Source organism: Pleurodeles waltl, chromosome 10 (assembly GCF_031143425.1).
Source record: "Pleurodeles waltl isolate 20211129_DDA chromosome 10, aPleWal1.hap1.20221129, whole genome shotgun sequence".
Taxonomy (NCBI): Eukaryota; Metazoa; Chordata; class Amphibia; order Caudata; family Salamandridae; genus Pleurodeles; species Pleurodeles waltl.
The window spans coordinates 1,071,084,628-1,071,111,642 of record NC_090449.1 but is presented as its reverse complement, the minus strand read 5'-3'; the positions used below and the strand labels follow the sequence as shown (position 1 = coordinate 1,071,111,642).

Sequence of the window (27,015 nt, the reverse complement as noted above, 5' to 3'; positions counted from 1 at the left end):
GAATAGAGTGATAGAAACCCAAAACCGACTTAAGCCTGACCAATCCTCTCACTGTAACCTGGCCTGACTGTGACTTTTAACTTACTCCCATCTTTATCCTAACTGAAACCAAACCCTGATCTTGACCCTAAACCTTACTCCAACATTAACTGCAATCGTGGGCCTGAACCGAGCCGCATGTAGGCAGAACAGTCCTTAACTGTTGCCTTTACACTGATACTTATGATATCCATCACCGTTACCTTTACGCTGACACTTATTATATCCCTCGCCTTTACCTTTACACTGGCACGTACTATAACCCTCACCTTAACCTTTACGCTGGCACTTACTATATCCGTCACCTTCATGCTGGCACTTACTATATCCCTCACCTTTAGCTTTACGCTGGCACTTACTATATCCATCACCTTTATGCTGGCACTTACTATATCCCTCGCCTTTAGCTTTACGCTGGCACTTACTATATCCATCACCTTTATGCTGGCACTTACTATATCCCTCGCCTTTACCTTTTCACTGGCACTTACTATATCCATCACCTTTATGCTGGCACTTACTATATCCCTCACCTTTACGTTTACACTGACACTTCCTATTTCCCCAGCCTTTACCTTTACGCTGGCACTTATTATACCCCTCACCGTTACCTTTACGCTGACACTTATTATATCCCTCGTCTTTACCTTTTCACTGGCACATACTATATCCCTCATCTTTAGCTTTACGCTGACACTTACTATATCCCTCGCCTTTAGCTTTATGCTGGCACTTACTATATCCCTCACCTTTACTTTTACACTGGCACGTACCATATCCCTCACCTTTAGCTTTACACTGACACTTACTATATCCCTCACCGTTACCTTTACGCTATTACTTACTATATCCCTCACCTTCACCTTTACGCTGGCACTTACTATATCCCTCACCGTTACCTTTACGCTGGCACTTTCTATATCCCTCACCGTTACCTTTACGCTGGCACTTATTATATCCCTCACCGTTACTTTTACGCTGGCACTTTCTATATCCCTCACCGTTACCTTTACGCTGGCACTTTCTATGTCCCTCACCGTTACCTTAACGCTGGCACTTTCTATATCCCTCACCGTTACCTTTACGCTGGCACTTTCTATATCCCTCACCGTTACCTTTACGCTGGCACTTTCTATATCCCTCACCGTTACCTTTATGCTGGCACTTTCTATATCCCTCACCGTTACCTTTACGCTGGCACTTTCTATATCCCTCACCGTTACCTTTACGCTGGCACTTACTATATCCCTCACCGTTACCTTTAAGCTGGCACTTACTATATCCCTCACAGTTAACTTACCCTCACTTCTTTTCTCTTTTACGCTGACTCTAAACCTGAACTTGCTTCTCTTCTTAAGGGGAGCCTTCACTCTCTCCCATCGGCTCATTATCCTAATTCAATGACATTTCTTTCTCTGATTTTATTTTTCATCGAAATGTTTACACATACATGCTTTTGCTTCACATGTTTTTCTCTGAAAGGTGCTGGAATGAAATGACAGAATCACAGACCCGATGCACCTAGGCCACGTTTAAATGGTCGAATCGCACACCGACTAAAACTGACGACTTGCTCCCTCCACATAGCGCCTCACCTCGACGGAGGTAAACCAAGCACTAACTCATCCCGAGAGGAGCACCAAACCAAAGCTCATCTCAAGGAAGACATGCCTCCCAACTCTCTAAGGAAACTCAAGCAAAGCTACTCCAGGCTGGCAGCATTCGAGGGGGGCCCCCAAAATACTGACAGATCTCAAACAAGACGCTGCCACATCTCACAGGGATCCCCAGCAGCTCAGCACACGAAGACCACCGTGCGGTGAGTGCTTCTTACCAAACCAGCCTGCCCATAAGGTGCCCATATAATACCCTCGATCGGTGTAAGGGGGACCCCACCCCTGATAGAGGCGCGCACCCTTGTTATACCCAGTCAGGAACAGAAACGTTCACAGCCGCGTCCAGTCTGGACACAGCTTCCTGTCTCTGCATCTACAGATCAAGGGGCGCTGGACCCCACAATTCTACTGAGGTCAGCGAGGCCATGAGGTTACCACCCCCCGCTGAAGCCCTTTCAGACCCCTTCCTCCTTGATGCAAGTTAAGATGCGCGGGTGGGCTATAGGAGGTTGTGAGTTCAGACACAAGCGCAGCTCTGTGTGATCTTGGACACATTTTGTTTACCTGTGTCAGCTGTATCAGTGTGTGAACTGTGTGTGCCTTATTGAAGGCGCTGCTTCTCCAGCCAGACTCTGATCATTTCTTTATATTAAGACTCTCAAGCCAAGACGTTACTCTCTCGAGTAGGCAGGTCCTGCCCCTGCCTTCAGATCAATCCTAACAGTGTAGTTTGTGCCCAGAAACCACCCACGTGCCCTGCTGACACAGAGGTCAGGCCAAGGTCATATCCGGAAGTGACGTGCTCTCACTGCGTGCACAGAGAGTGGGTGGTGTGCTGGGGTGTGACGGGGTGCACTCTATGCCCCTGCTGATCGTGGGCACCTACCTTCTGCCCTGCTGAGGACCGGCCTCGGATGAGAAGGTGCGTCTGGTCTCCTGTTCAAGGGTGTCTGGGTGGAACCAGGAATTGCAGCTGTCAAACCCATCCCAGCAGTGCCACACCAAACCAGCCTGACAACATTCCACCTCCTCCACAAGGGAGGCGAGGGCTAGTGCACGCCCAGAACACACACACACATACACATACACACAGCACACACACCACACACAGAGCACACACACCACTGCCCCACCAAACCAGCCTGACAGCATTCCACCTCCTCCACAAGGGAGCGAGGGCCAGTGCACGCCTAGAACACACACACAGACACACCACACACACCCACAGCACACACACCACACACAGAGCACACACACCACTGCCACACCAAACCAGCCTGACAGCATTCCCCCTCCTCCACAAGGGAGGCGAGGGCCAGTGCACGCCCAGAACACACACACAAACACACACACAGACACACCACACACACACACACAGACACACCACACACACACAGCACACACACCACACACACAGCACACGCACCACTGCCCCACCAAACACCCCTGACAGCATTCCACCTCCTCCACAAGGGAGGCGAGGGCCAGTGCACACCCAAGTACACACACTCACACACAGAGCACACACACACACACACACCACACACGCACTGCACAGAGCACACACACCACTGCCCCACCAAACCAGCCTGACAGCATTCCACCTCCTCCACAAGGGAGGCGAGGGCCAGTGCACGCCCAGAACACACGCACACACAGAGACACACCACAAACACACACACCACACACAGAGCACACACACCACTGCCCCACCAAACCAGCCTGACAGCATTCCACCTCCTCCAGAAGGTAGGTGAGGGCCAGTGCACGCCCAGAACACAAACACAAACGCACACACACACACACACACAGACACACCACACAGCTCACACACCACACACAGAGCACACACACCACTGCACCACCAAACCAGCCTGACAGCATTCCACCTCCTCCACAAGGGAGGCGAAGGCCAGTGAACGCCCAGAACACACACACACACAGACACACCACACTCACACACAGCACACACACACCACACACAGAGCACACACACCACTGCCCCACCAAACCAGCCTGACAGCATTCCACCTCCTCCACAAGGGAGGCGAGGGCCAGTGCACACCCAGAACACACACACAAACACACACACACACACACACACACACACCACACACACACACAGCACACACACCACACACAGAGCACACAGACCACTGCCCCACCAAACCAGCCTGACAGCATTCCACCTCCTCCAGAAGGGAGGTGAGGGCCAGTGCACGCCCAGAACACACACACACACAGACACACCACACACACACACAGCACACAGACCACACACAGAGCACACACACCACTGCCCCACCAAACCAGCCTGACAGCCTTCCACCTCCTCCAGAAGGGAGGCGAGGGCCAGTGCACGCCCAGAACACACACACACACACACACAGCACGCACATACACCACACACAGAGTACACACACCACTGCCCCACCAGACCAGCCTGACAGCATTCCACCTCCTCCACAAGGGTGGCGAGGGCCAGTGCACGCCCAAGTACACACACTCACACACAGACCACACACACAACACACAAAGCACACACCACACACACACTGCACAGAGCACACACACCACACACAGAGCACACACACCACACACCATACGTAGAGCACACACACCATTGCCCCACCAAAGCATCCTGACAGCATTCCACTTAATCCACAAGGGAGGTGAGGGCCAGTGCATGCCTGAGTACACACACTCACACACAAAGCACACACACACACACAACACACACAGAGCACACACCACACACGCACCACACATAGCACACAGAGCACACAACACACACAGAGCACACACCACTGCCCCACCAAACCAGCCTTACACCATTCCACCTCCTCCACAAGGGAGGTGAGGGCCAGTGGACGCCCAAAACACACACACACACACACACACACAAACACAGATGCAGACACACCACACACACACACACAGCACACTCCACAAAATGCACCACACAGTGCACACACACCACTGCCCCACCAAACCAGCCTGACAGCATTTCACCTTGTCGACAATGGAAGCAATGGCCAGTGCATGCCTGAGTACACATACTCACACACAGAACACACACACCCCCACACAAAGCACACACCACACACACACTGCACAGAGCACACACATCACACACAGACCACACACACCGCTGCCCCACCAAACCAGCCTGACAGCCTTCCACCTCCTCCAAAAGGGAGGTGAGGGCCAGTGCATGCCCGAGTACACACACTCACACACAGAGCACAAACACACACACACAACACACACAGAGCACACACTACACACTCACCACACAGAGCACACACACCACACAACACACATACAGCACACACCACTGCCCCACCAAACCAGCCTGACAGCATTCCACCTCCTCCACAAGGGAGGTGAGGGCCAGTGGACGCCCAGTACACACACACACATACACACACACAGACACAGCACACTCCACACAATGCACCACACAGAGCACACACACCATACACAGAGCACACACACCACTGCCCCACCAAACCAGCCTGACAGCATTCCACCTCCTCCAGAAGGGAGGTGAGGGCCAGTGCATGCCTGAGTACACACACTCACACACAGAGCACACACACACAACACACACAGAGCACACACCACACACGCACCACACAGAGCACACACACCACACAACACACACAGAGCACACACCACTGCCCCACCAAACCAGCCTGACAGCATTCCACCTTCTTCACAATTGAAACGATAGCCAGTGCACGCCTGAGTACACATACTCACACACAGAGCACACACACCCCACACAAAGCACACACCACACATGCACCGCACAGAGCACACACAGAGCACACACAGCACTGCCCCACCAAACCAGCCTCACAGCATTGCACCTCCTCCACAAGGGAGGCGAAGGCCAGTACACACCTGAGTACACACATTTACACACAGAGCATACGCACACTTACCACACACAGAGCACACACACCACACACAGAGCACACACACCACTGCCCCCCCCAAACCAGCCTCCACAAGGGAGGTGAGGGCCACTGCATGCCCAAGTACACACACACCACACACAGACACCCCACACACAGAGCATGCACCACACACACGCACAGATGACACACACAGCACACACTCCAGACACACCACACACACACAGAGCACACAGTGCACACACCACACACACACAGAGCACACACACACCACACACACACCACACACAGAGCACACACACACAGCACACACACAGAGGACACACACACAGAGCATCACACACCACTGCCCCACCAGACCAGCCTGGCAGCATTCCACCTCCTCCACAAGGGAGGTGAGGGCCAGTGCATGCCCAGTACACACACACAACACACATACATCACACACAGAGCACACACACACATCACACATACACACACGTGCACCACACAGAGCACACACAGCACTGCCCCACCAAACCAGCCTGATGGCATTCCACCTCCTCCACAAGGGAGGTGAGGGCCAGTGCAGTGCAGTGCAGTACACAAACACCACACACACGTAGCACACACCACACACACAGAGCACACACCACACACACATGCACCACACAGAACACACACACACCACAAACGGCACACACTTACGCACACCACATACACACACACACAGAGCACACACCACAAACACACACACAGAGCACACACACACCATACATAGAGCATACACCACTGCCCCACCAAACCAGCCTGACAGCATTCCACCTCCTCCACAAGGAAGGTGAGGGCCAGTGCACACCAGGGTACACACACTCACACTCAGAGCACACACACTACACACAGAGCATACAGACACACAAAGCACATACACCACACACAGACACACACCACACACACACACACACCACACAGACAGACACCACACACAGAGCAGAAACACCACTGCCCTACCAAACCATCATGACGGTATTCCACCTCCTCCACAAGGGAGGGTAGGGCCAGTGCACGCCCCGTAAACACACACCACACACAGACACCCCACACACAGAGCACACAGCACACACACAGAGCACACACACACACCACACACAGACACACCACACACACACACAGAGCACACACCACATGGCACACACACAGAGCACACACATACAAAGCACCACACACCTCTGCCGCACCAAACCAGCCTGGCAGCATTCCACCTCCTCCACAAGGGAGGAGAGGCCAGTGCACCCCAGTACACACACACAAATACACACACCACACAAACACATGTGCACCACACAGAGCACACACACCACACACAGACCACACAGACACACACCACACACAGCACTGCCCCACCAAACCAGCCTGATGGCATTCCAGCTCCTCCACAAGGCAGGTGAGGGCCAGTGCATGCCCAGTACACAAACAGCACACACACAGACACACACCAAACTCACAGTACACACGCACACACCACATACACACAAACCACAGAGCACATAGACACACCACACACACACCACACACAAAGCATGCACACACCACAGAACACACACACAGAGCACACATACACTGCTGCCCCACCAAGACAGCCTGACGGCATTCCACCTCCTCCAAAAGTGAAGCGAGGGCCAGTGCATGCCTGAGTATACACACAGCACATACACACCACACACAGAGCACACAAACACACACACACACACACCACACAGAGCACACACACAGCAGACACACAGCACTCACACACACCACAGACACACACAAGACAGTCACACATACAGACACAACACCCACACAGACACACAGACACACAGGCCCATATTTATGGAAAATGGCACACAACTGTGCTAATGCAGTTGTGCATAATTTTTTTAACACTGGCTAATGCCATTCGGTAATGCCATCTGTGTGCCATATTTATAAAATGACGCATGATGGCACTAAGGAATGGCTAGAATCCCAAAAAAAGACGCTAACCAGAGAGGGATGGCGGAAGGGGAAATTGCGCTAGTGGGACAGAAATGACGCTAGGCTGGTTAGCTGCAAATTATCTGCCCCTAGGCAGCCTTGCATCATTTTTTGATGTAGAAGCAGCCAAAAACTGACTCCTGTCTAAGTACAGACAGGACTCATTACCCCTGGCCTAATGCCCAACACAGGGTACCAGTGTCCCCTGGGCAAGCCCTACATACCCTGTGCCAGGCAGGGGCCCCCATGTAAGGGGCCCCCAATGGCACACCATACACATACATAAACACTTACCTACAACTTACCTAGAATGTTCTCCCTCCTCCAGTAGTGTCCCTGTGGTGTGGGTGGTTGTGATGCTGGGGGTTGGGGTGGGCATCTTTCTGCCCATTCCGTGGTGCTTCCCCATGGAAATGGGCCTACCTGCAGTTTAACGCCTGGTCTAACCAGGCATTAAATATTGGCGCTAAGAGGGCTTAGGCCCATTATTTTGGTCTGCCTCACACCTGCATGTTGTTTCTGCACCGAGAGTTAAATATGGCGCTGGGGGGGCTAGCATCATTTTTAGGTAGGAATATCTACCTTGCATCTCATTGACGCAAGGTGGGTTGGCGCATCCTAAAAATGGCACTAACATAACTTTTTTGACCCTAGATGGTTCTAGCGTCAAAATATAAATATGGAGTTAAGTTAGCGTTGCTTTAGCACCCAAATAAATGGCTCTAAGGTGGCACTAACCTTCCATAAATATGGGCTACAGTGTGTGCACACACACACATACACACACAAACTCTCACACACAGCACACCACACACACACAGTAGATGGGCCAGGCCTAGCGGGCCACGCTGCACTTCCACCTACAAAGACAGAATAGACAGCTGGGGAGACGCCGGACCTGCAGCCTGTGAGGTGGGAATAAGCAAGGGTTCTCTGCCACTGAGGTAGAGCAGGGGGTAGAAACTCTAGAGACATCACTCTGGAAAGACCCAGGACCTGGGAGGTGGGGCACACCCAAGGCTTCTCTGCCACTAGGAGGGAGCTGAGGGGCAAACACTTTAGAGACATCACCGCAGGAAGAGCCAGGACCTGAGAGGTGGCGCACACCCAAGGCTTCTCGGCCATGGGGGGGTGGGGCGGGGCTGGGAGCAGAGGAGCAAATACTCTAGAGTCATCACCCAGGAGAGGGCTGGACCCGGGAGGTGGGGCACACCTGATAGAGCGGAAACGTGGTAACAATTTACCTGCGTTCGGACGCTCTTTAGGTCGATGAATCTTTTGACTAAGTGGGAACTCTCTGTACTATTAATCGAACAGTCTCATCCAATCGATAATCAATAACGAACATAAGCAACACCTTGAACAACATAACACTTAACAATTAATCCAGAATACATTTCGGCGAACCCTGACCTTTCAGCCAGGAATAACCACACCAGTTTATTTCAAAGTTAGTGAATTTATTTCCCTATATTAACAAAGCTAGCACAATATAAATGTGTCTCAACACCAAATGATAAACATAAATGAACATTAATAGCTGTCCATATCGTCGAAACAAGTGTAATCTATGTAGCATTTGAATCACAAGGCACTCGATAGTGGCAATGCAAAGCACTAATACGATAATCTGTAATGGGCTAATTGCGTACATTTAGTCAGCATAACAAGATCTCCAATTGCATCGTGTGACATATGGAATCCTCGTCTAACCTCAAATTAGCATCAGCATGTGGGACTTCATGCAAAAAAACGATTTGGCAACATCAATTTAGAAAACTCCTAGCTAGGGTCCTTATCAAAATCAGCAGTTGGTTACCTAAAAGAAACACAATGCAATTTTACAGTTTCCTTTCATAATTACCAATTCCAATCAGCAATAAATGAAGTCTTCGTCTCACAGGTACCGTTTCTCGATCAGCATGGGACGGGCAAAGGGGCAGGGGTGAAAGGGGCAACTGCCTCACGGCGGCAAGGTAAGGCTACTACTTCATGCAAAGGGGCAAATCAAAGTTAAAGTCTCTAGGGCAAGAATCATTAAAGTCTCTTTCTCTCGACTAGAGAAAGCATCAAAGTCTCTCAAAATGGCGTCGCAGCAAAATGGGTCATAGTAGCTACGAAGTCAAAATGGCGGGATGTCCGAAGAGAGAGAGCTTCCCTCTCGTGCACCTGGGTTTTATAGACAACAATTCAAGTCCTGTAGGGTCTCCATTGGAGGGTTCATAGGTTAGCTTCAAATTGACCAATCAAAAACGACAGTTCTCAAGCTTTTACTTAAGCATACATTATCCTTGGAGATGGATACGCAAGTTGCAACATTGTTTCTCCATTAGCTTACTCTCAGAGCCTCCATTGTCCGCACCTGCAAGCCGACCTTGAATTAAGGAGAAAATATGCCATGCTGGCACCAACTTTAAGATAAGCATGTGAACAGTCTCTGTGGAAAAGTACAGCTTCAAGCAGAAATACACGTTTAATAGCACAGTGGAAAAATACGAACATCTAAACCGTGAAACCAGACAACTAGGCCAAAGCCTCCGCTAAAGTAATGCTAAGCTAAGGCATTTCAAATAAGCAAATCGTAGCACACGTTTATGATTATGTCGGATTAGTGCAATTCTAATACACCACGTTATATGAAGCACGCATATAAATGTTGGCAAACTACTCTGAGGGCACATTTTGTCCCCGTACAATCTTTATTAGTTCGGTTAATGTCACACATGATTATTTCAGCCCTACGTTTATGCGTTAATAAATCGAAACCTTCACTTTCTGCTTCATCAATCCCTCCTCTGATGACTACTTGTCATCACACAAATTTAGCCCACAAATTTTATCCCATTAAAATTCTGTCAGCTCCCTTTTCCTTTTAGTTCCCCTAGTTTGCTCTTTGTATTCTTCTGCCATTCTTTTCATTATTTTCTCTTCCTTTCTTCTTTTAATTCTCTCCATAATCATTATTATTCCCCTTTTTATTCCCCAAATTCCAAATACACAAATTATCACTATTAATATCCCTTCTATTATTTTCAATAATATTCCATTCCAAATTCCCCCAATCCAGTGTCCCACTGAAGCAAGTCCCTTTCCAACCTTCTCCCACACTCCTGGTTCTTTTAGTTCTTTCAAATCTGCACTTTCTTTTGTTAGATTAGCAAGCATAGTTTTAATCTTCACACTATTATCAGGTATATAGGTGCAGCAGTGACGTGCACCAATCATTTTGCAAACGCCTCCATCCTTTGCTAAAAGAATGTCTAAAGCAAGCCTATTTTGAAGAGTCATAGCTCTTTCCGCTGCAAGTTCAGCATCCATCAGGATTATAGCACCTGAAAACTTTGTCAACATGTTATCCACTATAGTAGACAACTTTCTTATTTTGATGGAATTCAACACAACTCCCAATGAAGGAATCATGGCTCCAAATATATCACCTACCACAGCAGCTGCGGTCTCTCTTTTCTGGATACGATGGGATCCAGGTGTCTTTTCAATCATCGATATGTCATCCAGTTGATAAACCTTTGGAAACACTATACCCAAATAACATCTTCCCCACCATCCCTTTGGAAGACGATAATAGGCATTATGCCCACAAATGTAATACACCCCTGGAATGACAGGGTCAAGTCCGTCCATCATGAATGTCCATTTGGCCTTAAAGATAAACGTATGTTTGCATTCGCTCGCTCCTACAAAAATATTGTCGTAATAAGATTCACCTCGATATATACAAAATTTCCCTACATGCCAAGCATCTAAAGCAATTTTCCCTTGTGTCTTTATAGCAGCAAAGTCATAATTATCTACTGAAGTCCTCTTATGCAGTTCTTTTTCTAATTTCGCCTTCATTTGAGCCCTTCTATCATCTGTGCGATCTAAAAAGCTTATTTCTACAGCAGAGACGGAGCAAGTAAGGTTCTCCCTATGAGCATGACCCGTTTCAAAAGGTTGCATTGGCTCGAAAAAATCCCTCATAATTTTGTAATCCCAATATTTTGCAGTCTCGCTTAGCTGTGCTATTATAGGAACATAAGCAAAGGTAACATCATAATTTGAGAAAAAATACTGTATATTAGATTGACCATAAAACCTAGACATTACTATACTACATGTAATCCCGTATGTAAGTGGCATGTGGTGATAAGTCACCCCTTCCTTTTCTGATGTCGGTATCTGGGTACACACATAACAATCTTTCGCATCCATAGTCTCAACATACTCTGTTAGTAAGCGATAGAAAACGTTATACGAAAGCTCTTTCTTATCATGCAAGAGCCTCTCATCCATTGCTAGTCTTTTCAATGGTGTTAGTTCAGTGACAGTAACAGGAACAATAGTAGAAGCAGCAATAGTCTCATTCTCACCCTTTCCATGCATTCCAAACACAATTGCCATTATTATTAGTACACATGTTAGTACTAAGCCTATACACACGTATTTACAATACTTCTTTCTATTGTTTTGCATAGCGTACCCAGGCATGATCTGTATAGAATCAGAGAGCTAGAAGCACCTATAAATGAAACTACTTAGCAATTCAGTTACAAAGCTGAACGAGCACAATGTTCACACCGTCTTCTTCAAAAGGCCAGTCACTTATCGGTTAGCAGCATTTGTCTCAATTCGGTTTAGCAATGTCTCAACTGGTCGTTTGTCTCACGTTAGATTGCAGCAAGCAATGCCATTCACTACCTTTTCAGTCAACAGAGTCTATGAAACTTTTCTTTTCTATTGGTATCTCTTCTTCTTCTTCGTTCTCGATGCTTAGAGATACAAACTCATCAGTCCAATCATCATTCACCGCATATGCCCATTCAGGACCGGAATACCTCTTGTTTGGTATCCTTTTCCTCTTCAATTTTGCTTCTCTCTTTGATTCTGCTTCGCTGGCACTCTCCTCCTTCGCCAAGTCCTTTTCTTCACTTGACGATTGTTCCACGACGGTCACTTCCTTTCTTTTCTCTTTCACTTTCGGCCTTCCTCCTTCGTTCAAACCTTCTTTACCCTTTTCTTTTATCGGTGATATACTTAGTCTTCTTTTTGCACCGTGTCCATTTGATGGACCTGCAATCTTTTCTGTAGAGGTTTGAGCTCTTTCGTTCCGCTCTTCTTTGTCCCCACCTTCAGGGGAGTCAGTCACGTTTTCCTTCTCTTCTTCTGTATCGTCTGTTTCTGGGAAAGCTCCCTTCTGCTCAGGCTCTCCTGCCTTCTCACTCTCTTCGAGCCCTTCGTCACCGTTACTTTCTTTAGGCTCTGTATCACTTTCAGCTGCTTCAGGTTCCTTGTCACCTTCAGCTGCTTCAGGCTTTTTGCTACCCTCAGCTGCTTCAGGTTCTTTGTCACCTGCAGCTTCGTCGTCGCTGTCTGAACTTTCTCCTTGGTCTTCCCCAAGTGAGTCGGACCCTTCGTTCTCCAATAATATCTCCCTTTCTCCTGCTGTTGCTTGTTCGCTTTCAGTTCGCTTTTGTTCTGTCCCAGCACTTGGTACCGTTTTATCAGGCACTGGTAGTTTCAGCGCTTCAACTTCCTCATCTGTGGGACACAGCACCTTCTTTGTATGACTGGCGTGAATCCAGTTGGGAACCCCCGCGCACTTCACAGCGGTAGTTGTCGTCAGGATCACTTGGAAAGGGCCTTTCCAACGGGGTTCCAGACACGACTTCCTCACGTGCTTCTTTATCACGACCCAGTCACCTGCTTTCAGGGCGTGTCCTGGACCTTGGATCGGTGGCAAGGTGGTCGCTTCCACCTGGTGAGAAAAAGAGCTAACCACGTCAGCCAGACCTTTGCAGTAGTCTAACACCATATCATCTGTAATATTCAAAAGCATGTTTGCGGGAACTGCAGGAAGTCTCATAGCCCTGCCCATGAGAATTTCGTGCGGAGACAATCCAGTTTTTCTATCCGGAGTGTTTCTCATTGACATTAGCACTAAGGGCAATGCGTCAGGCCACTTCAAATTTGTTGATGCACATATTTTTGCCATTCTCGATTTCAGCGTACCATTCATCTGCTCCACCAGTCCTGATGCTTCAGGGCGATAGCTACAGTGCAGCTTTTGCTCAATGTTCAGTGCTTCGCAAAGTAACTTCATCACCTCGTTGTTGAAGTGACTTCCCCTATCTGATTCTAAAGAGATCGGGAATCCGAAACGTGGTATTAATTCCTTCAATAATAGCTTGGCAACTGTAAGACTGTCATTTCTACGTGTGGGGTATGCCTCAATCCAATGACTAAAAATGCACACAATCACCAACACATATCTTAAACCTCCATGTACAGGCATCTCAATGAAGTCCATTTGCATACGGCTAAAAGGACCACTTGCCCTACCAATGTGGCTCGCGTTCACAACTGTTCCCTTTCCTGGGTTCATCTGTTGGCAAGTGACACATCGATGGCAAACTGCTTCCGCAGCTTGGCGAAATCTGGGGTTAAACCAATCAGTTTTGAACAATCTTATCATGGCATCTCTCCCTAGGTGAGCTTGCCCATGATAGAACCGCGCAAGCTGTGATAAGAGACCATTTGGCAGAACAAATTTTCCCTCATGTGAAACCCATAGCTCGTCTTGTCTCTTTATACATTGTGATTTAATCCAGGAATCTCTTTCATCCTCCCTGACATTATTCTGTAGTGCTTTTAGTTCTTCTATTGTATCTACGACCTTCAAGGCAAATGCTTCAGCTGGTTCGAGTTCTGGTTCACTTATCGTATTCCAATCATCCCTTAACAATATACAGTTCAAGGCACAAAATCTTGCGACTTGATCTGCATATGCATTTCCCAGAGACACATAATCCTGTCCTTTCGTGTGAGCACTGCACTTTACCACTGCAACTTCGGCTGGCACTTGAATGGCATGTAACAACTCCCTTATTCTCTCCCCATTTTTCACTGGGGATCCTGAAGAAGTCAGGAAACCTCTCTGTGACCACAGTTGTCCAAAGTCATGCACAATCCCAAACCCGTATTGGCTATCAGTGTAAATGGTGACTTTCATCAATGCAGACAATTGACATGCTCTAGTAAGGGCTACAAGTTCTGCTACTTGTGCAGAATAGACTCCTTGGAGCCATCCCGCTTCCAAGACCCCTGTTACAGTACATACAGCATATCCTGCTTTCAAAATTCCCACCCCATCTCTTAGACATGAACCATCAACAAAAAGAATTTGGTCATTTTCATCAAGTTTTGTATCCTTGATGTCCGGTCGGGGTTTTGTGCAAAATTCAGTCACCTGAAGGCAGTCATGCTCGACGTCTTCAGCGTTCTCAATTTCAGCATTTTCTCCAGGAAGCAAGGTAGCTGGATTCAACGTAGTGCACCTTTTCAGCTGCACATTCGGTGAGCCCAGAATAGTTGTTTCATACCTTGTGAGTCTGGCTCCAGTCATGTGCTGTGTTCGGGAGCGGGTCAAAAGTATCTCAACTGAGTGAGGGACCATGACTGTTACTGGGTGTCCCATCACTATTCCTTCACTCTGAGTGAGGCTGATACCAACTGCTGCTACGGCGCGCAAACACCCTGGGAGTGCTGCTGCGACCGGATCCAGAGTAGCTGAAAAATACGCTACTGGTCTGTTTACGCCACCATGGGCTTGAGTCAAGACAGACAAAGAACACGCATCACGTTCATGGCAAAACAATGTGAAAGGCTTCGTGTAATCAGGCATACCTAAAGCTGGAGCCCTGCACATGCACTCCTTTAATTCAACAAAAGCATCCATCTCATCCCCTTTCATTTCGATCTGATCCAAGGCATCCTTCTGGGTCAATTTCAGTAAAGGCTTTGCTAGAGACGAGAAGTTGGGAATCCACTGGCGACAGTATCCCACCATTCCCAAAAACTTCCTAACCTCCTTCCTTGTCTTTGGTGGACTCATTTGAAGTACACTGGTAATTCTTTCCTTCATTATTTTCCGTGACCCTTTCTCTATCTGGTGACCCAAGTATTTCACTTTCTTCTGACAGAACTGCAGTTTGGAAGGAGACACCTTGTGTCCATTCCCTCCCAAATGGTTCAACAGAGCAATGGTATCGGCTGTGCAGCCACTTTCTGTTTTTGATGCAACCAGTAAGTCATCAATGTACTGTACTAGGGTTGACTCGAATGGCAATTCTAACTCTTCCAAGTCTTTCTTTAGAACCTGATTGAATATGGACGGTGACTCAGAGAACCCTTGAGGAATTCGACACCAACTGTATACTCTGTCTAGGAATTTGAAACAAAAGAGGAATTGGCTGTCCTCATGAAGAGGCACAGAAAAGAATGCTTGTGACAAATCGATGACTGAGAACCACTCAGCTTCGCAAGGGATCTGAAACATTATCACAGCCGGATTCGGTACGACAGGGCAGCACTTGATTATGATGTCATTTATTTTTCTCAAATCCTGTACAAGTCGGACTTTCCCACTTGGCTTCATTAGTCCCATTATCGGTGAATTACATGGGCTGCTCAATACTTCTTTCAGTACTCCCTGCTTCACGAACTCGTCGATAAGTTGGGCAACTTTCATGTGGGTATCTTGTGGCATGTGGTATTGTGGGGTCTGGGGAAAGATTGCATTGGGCTTTACCATCACTTTTACTGGTTCTACTCCTTTCATCAATCCCACCTCTTTCCCTGTCATGTCCCACACTTTCTCTCCGACTGTTTCCCGTAGTTCTGCTGGGATATCTTCTTCAGTTATCATTGGTAAAAGACAAATCAGAGGATACTCTTCGTCAACTGTTTCTATTTCATCGCCCTCTATACTGTCCTCTTCTTCCCCATCACTGCTCGTCTGTATTGTTATTCCCTCGTTCGAGCACATTATCGAACAACCCAACTTGCACAATAGGTCTCTTCCTAACAGTGCAATCGGGCTTGAGTCACATACTACAAACTGATGTACCCCTTGATAGTTACCAATGTTGACTGGTATCGGATCTGTTATTGGGTTCGTCAGATGCCTGTTTGCTACTCCCACCACTTGAACTGTCCTCCCTGAGAGTGGCAAATTTGGTACTTCACTGCTCTTAACAGTTGAACGTGTGGCTCCCGTGTCAACCAGAAATGAGACGCGATGACCCATTACTCTTCCCTCTACGTACGGACCCCTTTGATCAACTTCTAGAGATGCCGCAAGCACACAATCTCCTTCCTCTTCTGAGCTTTCACTCTCCCATACATTGTTTATTCCACTCTCACTGTGTAATGGGAACTGTTGTACTGTGCCGTTTGTACTCATTACCTGACCCGTTACCTGTGGAGGAACCATCATTTGCTGCTGACTCATTGGTGCCAAAGGTATTTGCATTTGCTGATTAGGTACCATAGCTAACTGCTGTTGCATCGGCTGCATTTGCGTCATCTGCACACGGGGCATCTGCATCTGCTGCGGCTGCATAGGTTGTAATCCCTGCAATTGATTTATGGTTTGAAAATTTGGGTTTAGACCTCTCATTTTCGGTCCTCTCATTGTCTGAAATGTATTGACATCATTGTTTTGCTGACCAACACCTACACCTGCACCTTCCTGCACCACCATCGGACACTCGCGTTTCCAGTGACCTACGTTTCCGCACGCGTGACACGGCATCACTTTCTTCATTGCCTGCACACCTGTCACAACAGTGTTCAAATCCGGACCATTATTCACAAAACCTCCTCTGCCTCTGCCTCTGGCCTGTGGTTGAAACGCCATGTTTCCTTGCAACTGCGGCTGCTGTTGCTGAAACACCATGCCCCCCTGCAACTGCGGCTGCTGTTGCGGTACCTGCTGTTGGAACCCTTGCATCCCTGGCAACCCTTGCAGTCCCTGCAGACCTTGCAAGCCTGTCTGAGCCGCCTTAAGCTGCATCATCATCACCTTCTCTTTCAGCTTTTTCTGTTTCACCTCAATTTCGTCGCTACAGTATTTCGCATAAGTCAAGACTTCATCAATCGGTTTCGACTGCCAGCAGATCAAATGTGATTTTATCATCTGACTTATATCTGGTCTCAGCCCTTCCACAAATCTGAACACAAAATGAAGCATATCTTTCGCCTCGATTGCTTCCGTGCCACTGTAATTCTTGAACGCCTTCAACAACCTCTCATAGTAACTATGAATCGATTCTTTAGCCTCTTCGGCAGTTCGATCAATTTTCTGCCAATCCACATTTTTGGCGGCAACCTTCGTCTTCAAATGTTCAATCACCTTATAGTACAGACACATCACCATAGGTGATGGTGCACCCGTCTCTCTGTCTCTCTCTGGTTCACTTGTCGGCCAACCTACAGCTCTTTTGCAATCCTCCCACAAATCCGCCGGAACCACAATCTCGAATAGAGTGTTCAGGTCTTCCCAGAGACATTTTGCAAGCTTCACAAACCTATCAGTCTGTTGATACCACTCAATCGGCTTCTCTCTCAGTTTGGGAAAATCATTCGTAAAAGACTGAATATCGCTCCTGTGCCATGGTACATGTACTAATTTTCCCCCTGCTGTCTCCCTCATTGGTAACATAGTTACTGTATCACTACTCTGTGGTCTTTTCTCATTGTGCTCTGTGGCACTGTCCCTCCTCTTATCCTTCCTCTTTACCCATCTGCTTTCCCACTTGTCTAAACACCTCCACACTTGGGCACTCTGCAACAATTCTCTAAGGTGTGCCTTCATGCCTGCTGATCTCATGTGTTCAAAATCTGTGGTCCCAAAATCCAACCTATAGCTCCTGCTCAAGTGTTTCGTCTTGCCTATGTCAATCCCGTTCCTGTCTGCTACTTCCTGCAAACTTTTATGTACCTTGTTTACCTCTTTCGTGATCTTTGGACATAGATACCTCAATTCCTCTTCCGTGTAGGATTCTAACCTGTTCACACCCATATTCCCTTCCACCAATTCTTGTGCTTCCATGTTCAGCCTCATCCTGCTCAAGTAATCGTCTCCTTTCCCACTGTCTGAACTTTGTGTGGAATTTAAACTGTTGAACCATTGTGTCAGCTGTTGCGCATTTACCCCCATCAGTGTAGCATTCACATCGACTGCCATGGATGGTTGCGGCAACTTTTCAGTGTTCGATGTTAATGGTATTATCAGTGGGGGGCTCGACCTCACCAGTGTTGACTGAGCGCATACGGGACTAAACTCCATCAAGGACCCAGACCCAGTTGGCTGAGCCACTATCGGGGTTATCCCTGGAGTGTTTTCTATGCACCTTCTTTCTGTCCCATTCTGCAGCATTTGTCCCTGACTGCTCATACCTAAGTTAGGCTGACTATACAAAGGTACCACTGGACCTACAGTAATGGGCAGTGATATTGCATCTGGATTTTGTCCATTTCCCATATTCTGAGGCATGTTCATCCCCATATTATGGGCCATCATTGCCGGCATGCCCATCTGACTCCCCGTCATTTGAGCATGAACATTTCCTCCCTGCATCTGCTTTTGAGGCATCATAAACTGAGTTGATTCAGCTTGTGCCATTGTTGGGTTGTAACCATTCTGTACGCCACTTACGGTTGGATCTAGAATCATTCCTTCACTGTTATCACTGCTGTAGTACCCTGGCATCTGCGGCTGATAATGTTCTGCTGGTTTCAACACGGGCACATCTGGATACATTCTCCTGATCTGCGGTATCTGTGGAGTGAGCAGTAAGTTCGGATCCTTAGATCCCGATGGTACTCCTGTATTCTGCGTTTCCCTGTTCTGTACCGATGCCGGAGGGGCAGAACTGGTACTTGGACCTTGTCCATTCTCTGCATAAGGTGGTGGACGGTCGTTCAACAACTCCATTATCAATTCCTCATCCTCTAACTCCTCTTCTTTTCTCAACTTTTCCTCGTCCTCTCTGTCCTTGGAACTCTTCCTGTCTGTCTTACAGGTAGCTTTCTTACCTGTCTCCTCTTCATCCTTAGTAATTGCAGGGAACAATTTTATTCCCTGCAATACATCTGACCTCCACACCTTCTGCGCATTATCCCACCTAGCATCCGCTAGTGTCTTTTCTACCTTCCTCATCCTTGTTTCGAACTTGTTTTTCTGTTGCTGCCTAGCCATGAGTTCCCATATTGCTAGAGCCTCAAACTGTGCTGGCCTTGGAGGTACTTTCATGTCATACATCGTAAATCTCAAATTCTCTAGGACCCTTATATTGAATGTCCCATGTATCGGGAATGCTACGCTCCCATGTTTCTCTGTCCACTTGTGCCATTGCTTTAGCCAAAGACACGGAGCTACCCCTTTTTCCTCCATTACAATGTAAGCTGGTGTACCCTCAGGCGGCGTTTCCTCTCCTACGCTCGCTTTAATGTATGACTCCCCCTTCATCGCACTCCTGAATGCTTTAAGGAATTTCATTTTCTCGTCTTTTAATTCACAAATTTTATAATCAATAGATCACTGTTATTCCACAAGATTTGTAATCAATAGGTGACTTTAATTCCCGGAATACTCTTCACCTGCCTTTCCCCTTCCAATCGAGTGCCACGGACTGCGTCCAATCCGTGCGCGACCCTTCTCTCCAACCAACCTATCCCAGCGCGGCTCTTAGTGACGTCACACTCACACACACTGCGGCTGACAAAGCCTCGCGGCTAATCCTCCTTCACTCAGTTCCTCCCGTAGCAACTTTTTGCATGTATCGCGAGCTACCAAAAACTAAAACAGATCTGTCGGTTTACTACAGGAAGGGTAACATAATCGCTTCAGGACCTTAGGGACCTTTCACTAACCTCGGCCACTATTCGATCTCTTTCACCAGCCTCGGCCGCTATTCCGTCTTTCTCAGTCCCCACATTCGCAAGCAAATCTGACCCGCAGACCTACTCTCAACTTGTCAATGATCTGTTCTAGTGCACTTAGAATCTTGTCAAAGCCCGAAGTCGAAGTTCCTATCACTCCCTAACACACGTACCCACTCGTTGACCACGCCCGATCAACCTACTAAACCGCCCAGACCACAACATGGATCAACATACTCCGGAGTCTCTTGACCTCGCAGGGCCCGTCTCAACAACAACAACCACGTGGACCTTTTTATGCACAAAGCGCCAGACGCACATGAAGTTCGACGACTTCCCTACTCTCACACTCGGAGCCGCACCTCCGCTATCTCTATGAAGTTCGACGACTTCTCTACTTCTACACTCGGAGTCGCACCTCCGCTATCCTTAAAAGAAAACCCTCACAACCCTTTTCACACAGTCTGCGGCAATAAGCTGTGCAAGCGCAAAACCCTAACTTCACTCATACCATCACTAGTACTGCCAACGCTGTTTCCACATCTCCTTTCTCTCCATTCGCAAGTTCCGAGATCCCGGGAAAGTCGCGGTGGACCTAGCCCATCATCATCTTGTCAATTATTTTCATCCAAGAAAATCTAATTCAACTTCTCGAATGAGGCCTCAAAAATGCGTAACCGTTAATTCAACACCATGTACTCTACTGATACAGGGTCCCAAAAGACAAAACCGTCCTCTGCTACCATCTACTGATAGAGCGGAAACGTGGTAACAATTTACCTGCGTTCGGACGCTCTTTAGGTCGATGAATCTTTTGACAAAGTGGGAACTCTCTGTACTATTAATCGAACAGTCTCATCCAATCGATAATCAATAACGAACATAAGCAACACCTTGAACAACATAACACTTAACAATTAATCCAGAATACATTTCGGCGAACCCTGACCTTTCAGCCAGGAATAACCACACCAGTTTATTTCAAAGTTAGTGAATTTATTTCCCTATATTAACAAAGCTAGCACAATATAAATGTGTCTCAACACCAAATGATAAACATAAATGAACATTAATAGCTGTCCATATCGTCGAAACAAGTGTAATCTATGTAGCATTTGAATCACAAGGCACTCGATAGTGGCAATGCAAAGCACTAATACGATAATCTGTAATGGGCTAATTGCGTACATTTAGTCAGCATAACAAGATCTCCAATTGCATCGTGTGACATATGGAATCCTCGTCTAACCTCAAATTAGCATCAGCATGTGGGACTTCATGCAAAAAAACGATTTGGCAACATCAATTTAGAAAACTCCTAGCTAGGGTCCTTATCAAAATCAGCAGTTGGTTACCTAAAAGAAACACAATGCAATTTTACAGTTTCCTTTCATAATTACCAATTCCAATCAGCAATCAATGAAGTCTTCGTCTCACAGGTACCGTTTCTCGATCAGCATGGGACGGGGCAAAGGGGCAGGGGTGAAAGGGGCAATTGCCTCACGGCGGCAAGGTAAGGCTACTACTTCATGCAAAGGGGCAAATCAAAGTTAAAGTCTCTAGGGCAAGAATCATTAAAGTCTCTTTCTCTCGACTAGAGAAAGCATCAAAGTCTCTCAAAATGGCGTCGCAGCAAAATGGGTCATAGTAGCTACGAAGTCAAAATGGCGGGATGTCCGAAGAGAGAGAGCTTCCCTCTCGTGCACCTGGGTTTTATAGACAACAATTCAAGTCCTGTAGGGTCTCCATTGGAGGGTTCATAGGTTAGCTTCAAATTGACCAATCAAAAACGACAGTTCTCAAGCTTTTACTTAAGCATACATTATCCTTGGAGATGGGTACGCAAGTTGCAACATTGTTTCTCCATTAGCTTACTCTCAGAGCCTCCATTGTCCGCACCTGCAAGCCGACCTTGAATTAAGGAGAAAATATGCCATGCTGGCACCAACTTTAAGATAAGCATGTGAACAGTCTCTGTGGAAAAGTACAGCTTCAAGCAGAAATACATGTTTAATAGCACAGTGGAAAAATACGAACATCTAAACCGTGAGACCAGACAACTAGGCCAAAGCCTCCGCTAAAGTAATGCTAAGCTAAGGCATTTCAAATAAGCAAATCGTAGCACACGTTTATGATTATGTCGGATTAGTGCAATTCTAATACACCACGTTATATGAAGCACGCATATAAATGTTGGCAAACTACTCTGAGGGCACATTTTGTCCCCGTACAATCTTTATTAGTTCGGTTAATGTCACACATGATTATTTCAGCACTACGTTTATGCGTTAATAAATCGAAACCTTCACTTTCTGCTTCATCACACCCAAGGCCTCTCTGCCACCAGGAGGGAGCTAAGAGGCAAAAACTCTAGAGACATCACCATGGAAAGAGCCAGGATCTTTCCGGTGGGGCACACCAAAGGCTACCCCGCCACCGAAGGAGAGCAGAGGGGCAAAAACTCTAGAGACATCACCCTGGAAGGGGCCTGATCCTGGGAGGTGGGGCATACCCAAGGCTTCCCTGCCACCGAGGGAGATCAGAGGGCCAAACTTGAGACATCATCCTGGGAGGTAGGAGCTAGGACCAGCAGCCCGGGAGGTGGGGCACACCCAAGGATCATCTGCCACCATGAGGAAGCAGAAGACAGGACCACAAGGGCCACCCTCCTGGGAAGGCTCCGCTGCTAAGATGGAGCAGAATCTGCAATAACAAACAGAAGCTTTTTGTTTTCTAAATGTCCTACAAAATGCGAAAAATGCTTCTACAAAAGAGCAGGATCCTGACAGTTCCACCTGACGCGGCTATAATTCATAGGATAAACTGATGCTACATCTGAATCTCTGATGCCACCTCCCCTGTGCCCTCACAGTGAGCTCGTCTTGTACATATCCTGTGAGCGCTCAGTGATGGCTCCTGCCTAGGGACCAGGCTGTGTCTACTGACTTCCACCCTGCTCTGAACTTCAATCAGTACAACGGGAAGTGACGTGCAGGGCTGTACCGGAAGTCTCAACCGCTTGGCCCATGACAGAAGCGGCTGTACTGATCTCAGAAAGTTTTGATGTTTCCACTAGTATTCTTGTAGGAAGAGTAGGGAATCCTATAAGCAAACAGGACAGTATTACTGGGTAAACCTGGAAATGATTTTAAAAAAATGTGAGCAGCAGTTTGGACTTTACACCAAAAGGAACTGTCGGAATTTTTAACGCTCTGTGGACTTGGAACAAGGCCCAAAAAACTGGCAGAAGGTGGACTGGAGCGCGCTGGGTCCCGAAGACCGCACACAACTGGATATTTTATTTAAGGAGTCTCAGGTGGGGCGGTCGGTGCTTCTCTTCCATGGCACTTTAGGGAACATTCAGGATAAATGCATTGCAAGGCAAGGGAGTCTTACAGTATGTTGGCTCAGTCAGTGCTTGCAGAAGCACATTGGGACAGCTTTGTAACTCAAGGCTGCATGGGTATTACAGGCACTTTAACCGGAGGGGTTGGGGTTCTCCCTCTAGGATAGGGAGTCTTACAGTATGTTGGCTCAGTCAGTGCTTGCAGAAGCACATTGGGCCAGCTCTGTAACTCAAGGCTGCATGGGTATTACAGACACTATTACAGGAGGGTTTGGGGGTTCTCCCTTTAGGGAGTGTTACATGTTGACTCAGTCAGTGCTTGCAGAAGCACATTGGGCCAGCTTTGTAACTCAAGGCTGCATGGGTATTACAGATTCTTTAAAGGGAGGGTTTGGGGGTTCTCCCTCTAGGGAGTCTTACAGTATGGTGGCCCAGACAGTGCTTGCAGAAGCACATTGGCGGAAGCAGTCGGTAAAACGTGCGAGAATCTCAAAGCAACTTTACAGAGGTGTCCAAGGGTCCTGCCCGTATGAGATGTGGGCGGCATCAGTGCAACCACGGGGACTTTAAGCACAGACTGGCAAAGCAACGTGGGTGAAAACTGGGTGGTGCTTAAAGGGAATGTTTGAGAGGTTGGTGGGATCCCAGGTCCTTGAGCTTTTCACTACTTAGGAGCTACTTTTGAATAATAGTTCACCACACCTCAGGGATCTGTTCAAACCTGTGAAGCTATAGCTGAAGGTGTGGATTCCCTGAGAGTCCCTCCCTCCCCGAGTCTCTCCAGAGGTAACAAATACTTGACTACCTCGTCAGAGAGAGAAGGGTAAACAGTGATGGGAAAGAGAAGCCACAGGAGCGCGTGATGTGGTGGAGAGGCCCTGGTAAGACCAGGACTGGACTACGGTGGGATCACGGACTGGTACAGTGACTGACTCTCAGGTGGAAGGTGAAGTGACTCGTGGGTAGAGAAGGTAACTAAAAGAAAGTCAGAGAACATGCATGTAAAAATATAAACTTGTACAGCAAAATGCCTTCCACTACTTGGTCAGTGACTTACCCTGACCCAAGGTGGGAGAAAGAGTGCTGAGCCCACCAGGATACTGGCCCTGACCCCCAGGACACCAAAGAGCAGGGTCTGTTCACACAGCAGCAGCCAGATTGTAGGCAAACAACACAAACAACAAGGACAAAGCCCAAAGTACAAGGGCAAGAGTTGAACCAGAAAAAGGTGAACCAAGAACGAAAAAAACAAGAAAGGTGTTGGGGGTATGGTAAGGTAGATGAACTAAATGGGAGCGGAGGGGAATTACAATAGCGAATCAGTGTCCGGCAAAAAACCATGAGAGCAGTATGGGTAAATAAGCTCCACCAATAGTGACCCGGAAGTGCACACTAGGAAGTTTCCTGTCCGCAGTGGTTAGCGGCCCTAGTGGTTCTCAGATGCCACTGATCCACCTTCCAGAGTTTTCAGACCCTTCTTTGCATAAATGGGTGAATCTTTGGTTTACATGGGATGGTGAGATGGGAGTAGGTGATGGGGGCTGAGGCAACACTGACATTTATGGCAGACCTTAGCAGACCTTAAGTTGTGCGAGTGACTCTGTAACCCCATCCTTGCGCGCTTCTGCACTGAAATCCTGACAAGATCCCCACGCATTCCCACATTCAAATCTCCTTTCACAATTAAATGTAAATCCTTTTCTGCAAATTCCATTGTGTGTTAAAGAACATTATTTTGGGAAACCCTGCATGTGTGCTGGGTCCACGTTAGAGTCGCTCTGTTGTGTGGTGGTTTGTTTATAGTGGCAGGACAGACAAATGGGATACACTGAGCAACGCTTTCTTGGTTATAATCTCTTGGGGATGTTATGCGGTTCCTACTTCGGTAATAGGACTACATGTTTGGGACGACAGAATGTCAGATTGTGGGTAGCTCATTTAAAATTAAATGTGGTGTGACAGCACGTCTACAACTGACAGGAATAACTACTGGATTAGCCATTTTAAAAATCAGAATTCGGAGAAGGAAAACACTTAGTGGGGTATCCTTTTATAGGTTCAAGCTTGAGCAACCAACAGCTAAAAATAGGTGCCACCCACACCACTGAGGAGGATACTTCCCTAACAGCACAGATGCCTCCACATAAAGGGTGACTAGGGCACCTTCGGCATAGAAGAGGAAGCTACTCAGGAGGCCTGTTAAAGAAGACCCTGACCTTGATACTGGCGCCATGTTCTACAGTTCCTACTTTGGTAATAGGACTATGGCTCTCATTATGAGATTGGCGGCAAATGGTGCTTACTGCCACGGCAACGGCCGCCAACATACCGTCGCCGTGGCTACCGTCCTTCCATGCCATTATGACCGTCGCCGGAATTCCGCCAGAAGGCTGGCGGAATTCCGCAACGGCCATGGCGGCGGACGGCGGTAAGGTGGCACTGCTGCCAGCGGCAGCACCACGCCAGCAAAACACCACCTACCGTATCATGTTCCATGATACGGCCTGGCGGTGTTTTGCTGGTGGACGCTGCTGCTGGCAGCAATGCCACGTCCCGTCTCCTGCCAGAGGACCCCCCGCAAGCAGGTAAGTCGGGTTCTCCGACAGGAGAGGGGGTGGGGGTGTTGTGTGTATGTGTTGGGATGTGTGTGACTGTGTATGAATGCGTGCATGCGTATGTAATGTGTGTGTGGATGAGTGTGTGTGTGTGTGTGTGTACGTGCATGTTGTGGTGTGTGATTGCATGTGTGCCTGGATGTATGTTTGTGAGTTTTGCAGTGTGTCTGTATGTATGTATGCATGCATGGGTGAATGTGTGTATGCATGTGTGTATGGGTGTGTATGTATGCGTGTATGTGTGTATATGTGGGGGGTTAGGAGTGGTAGGGGGAGGGTGGGAGAGGGATCTCGGGAGGGGGAGGAAGCGGGAGAGACCCCTATCAGTGCCAGGGAAGCAGTTCCCTGGCACTGATAGTGCCTACCACCATGGTTTTCGTGGCGGTACAAAAACTACGGAAACCATGGCGGTAGGCGGGGAAATTTTACTGTGGGCGGCCTAGTGACGGCTGCCGGGCTGGAGACTAGTCTCCATCCCAGCAGTCGTTACCGCCCTGGTGGGTGGTGTGTTACATTGGCGGTTTGGCTTTTGTCAAACTGCCAATGTCATAATATGGCGGTATGTACCGCCAGCCTATTGGCGGTACTACCACCACTATTGCACCGTCCTTCAGGGTTGTCATGAGGGCCTATGTGTTTAGGATGCAGAACAGCAGAGCGTGGGAGACTGAGTTCATCCACACCATTAGTATCTGTCCATCTACTCCTGGCTAGCGCACAGTGCCTTACCCGAGCCCCAAGCCCAGCACGGTGTTGGG

General features: G+C 47.9%; 1 protein-coding gene across 6 annotated transcripts in view; it reads right to left on the bottom strand.

Annotated features, from left to right (window-relative positions):
• LOC138262254 (uncharacterized) overlaps positions 1–27,015 on the bottom strand; it is a 265,547-nt gene that overhangs the window by 208,977 nt on the left and 29,555 nt on the right. The window contains exon 1 of one of the 6 annotated variants that reach the window (XM_069212118.1): positions 2,542–2,621. The exons of the other annotated variants lie outside the window; for them this stretch is intronic. The gene's annotated coding sequence lies outside the window, so the exon portion shown is untranslated. Of the gene's footprint in view, positions 1–2,541; positions 2,622–27,015 lie in introns of those variants that run through there. 6 annotated transcript variants of the gene reach the window in all.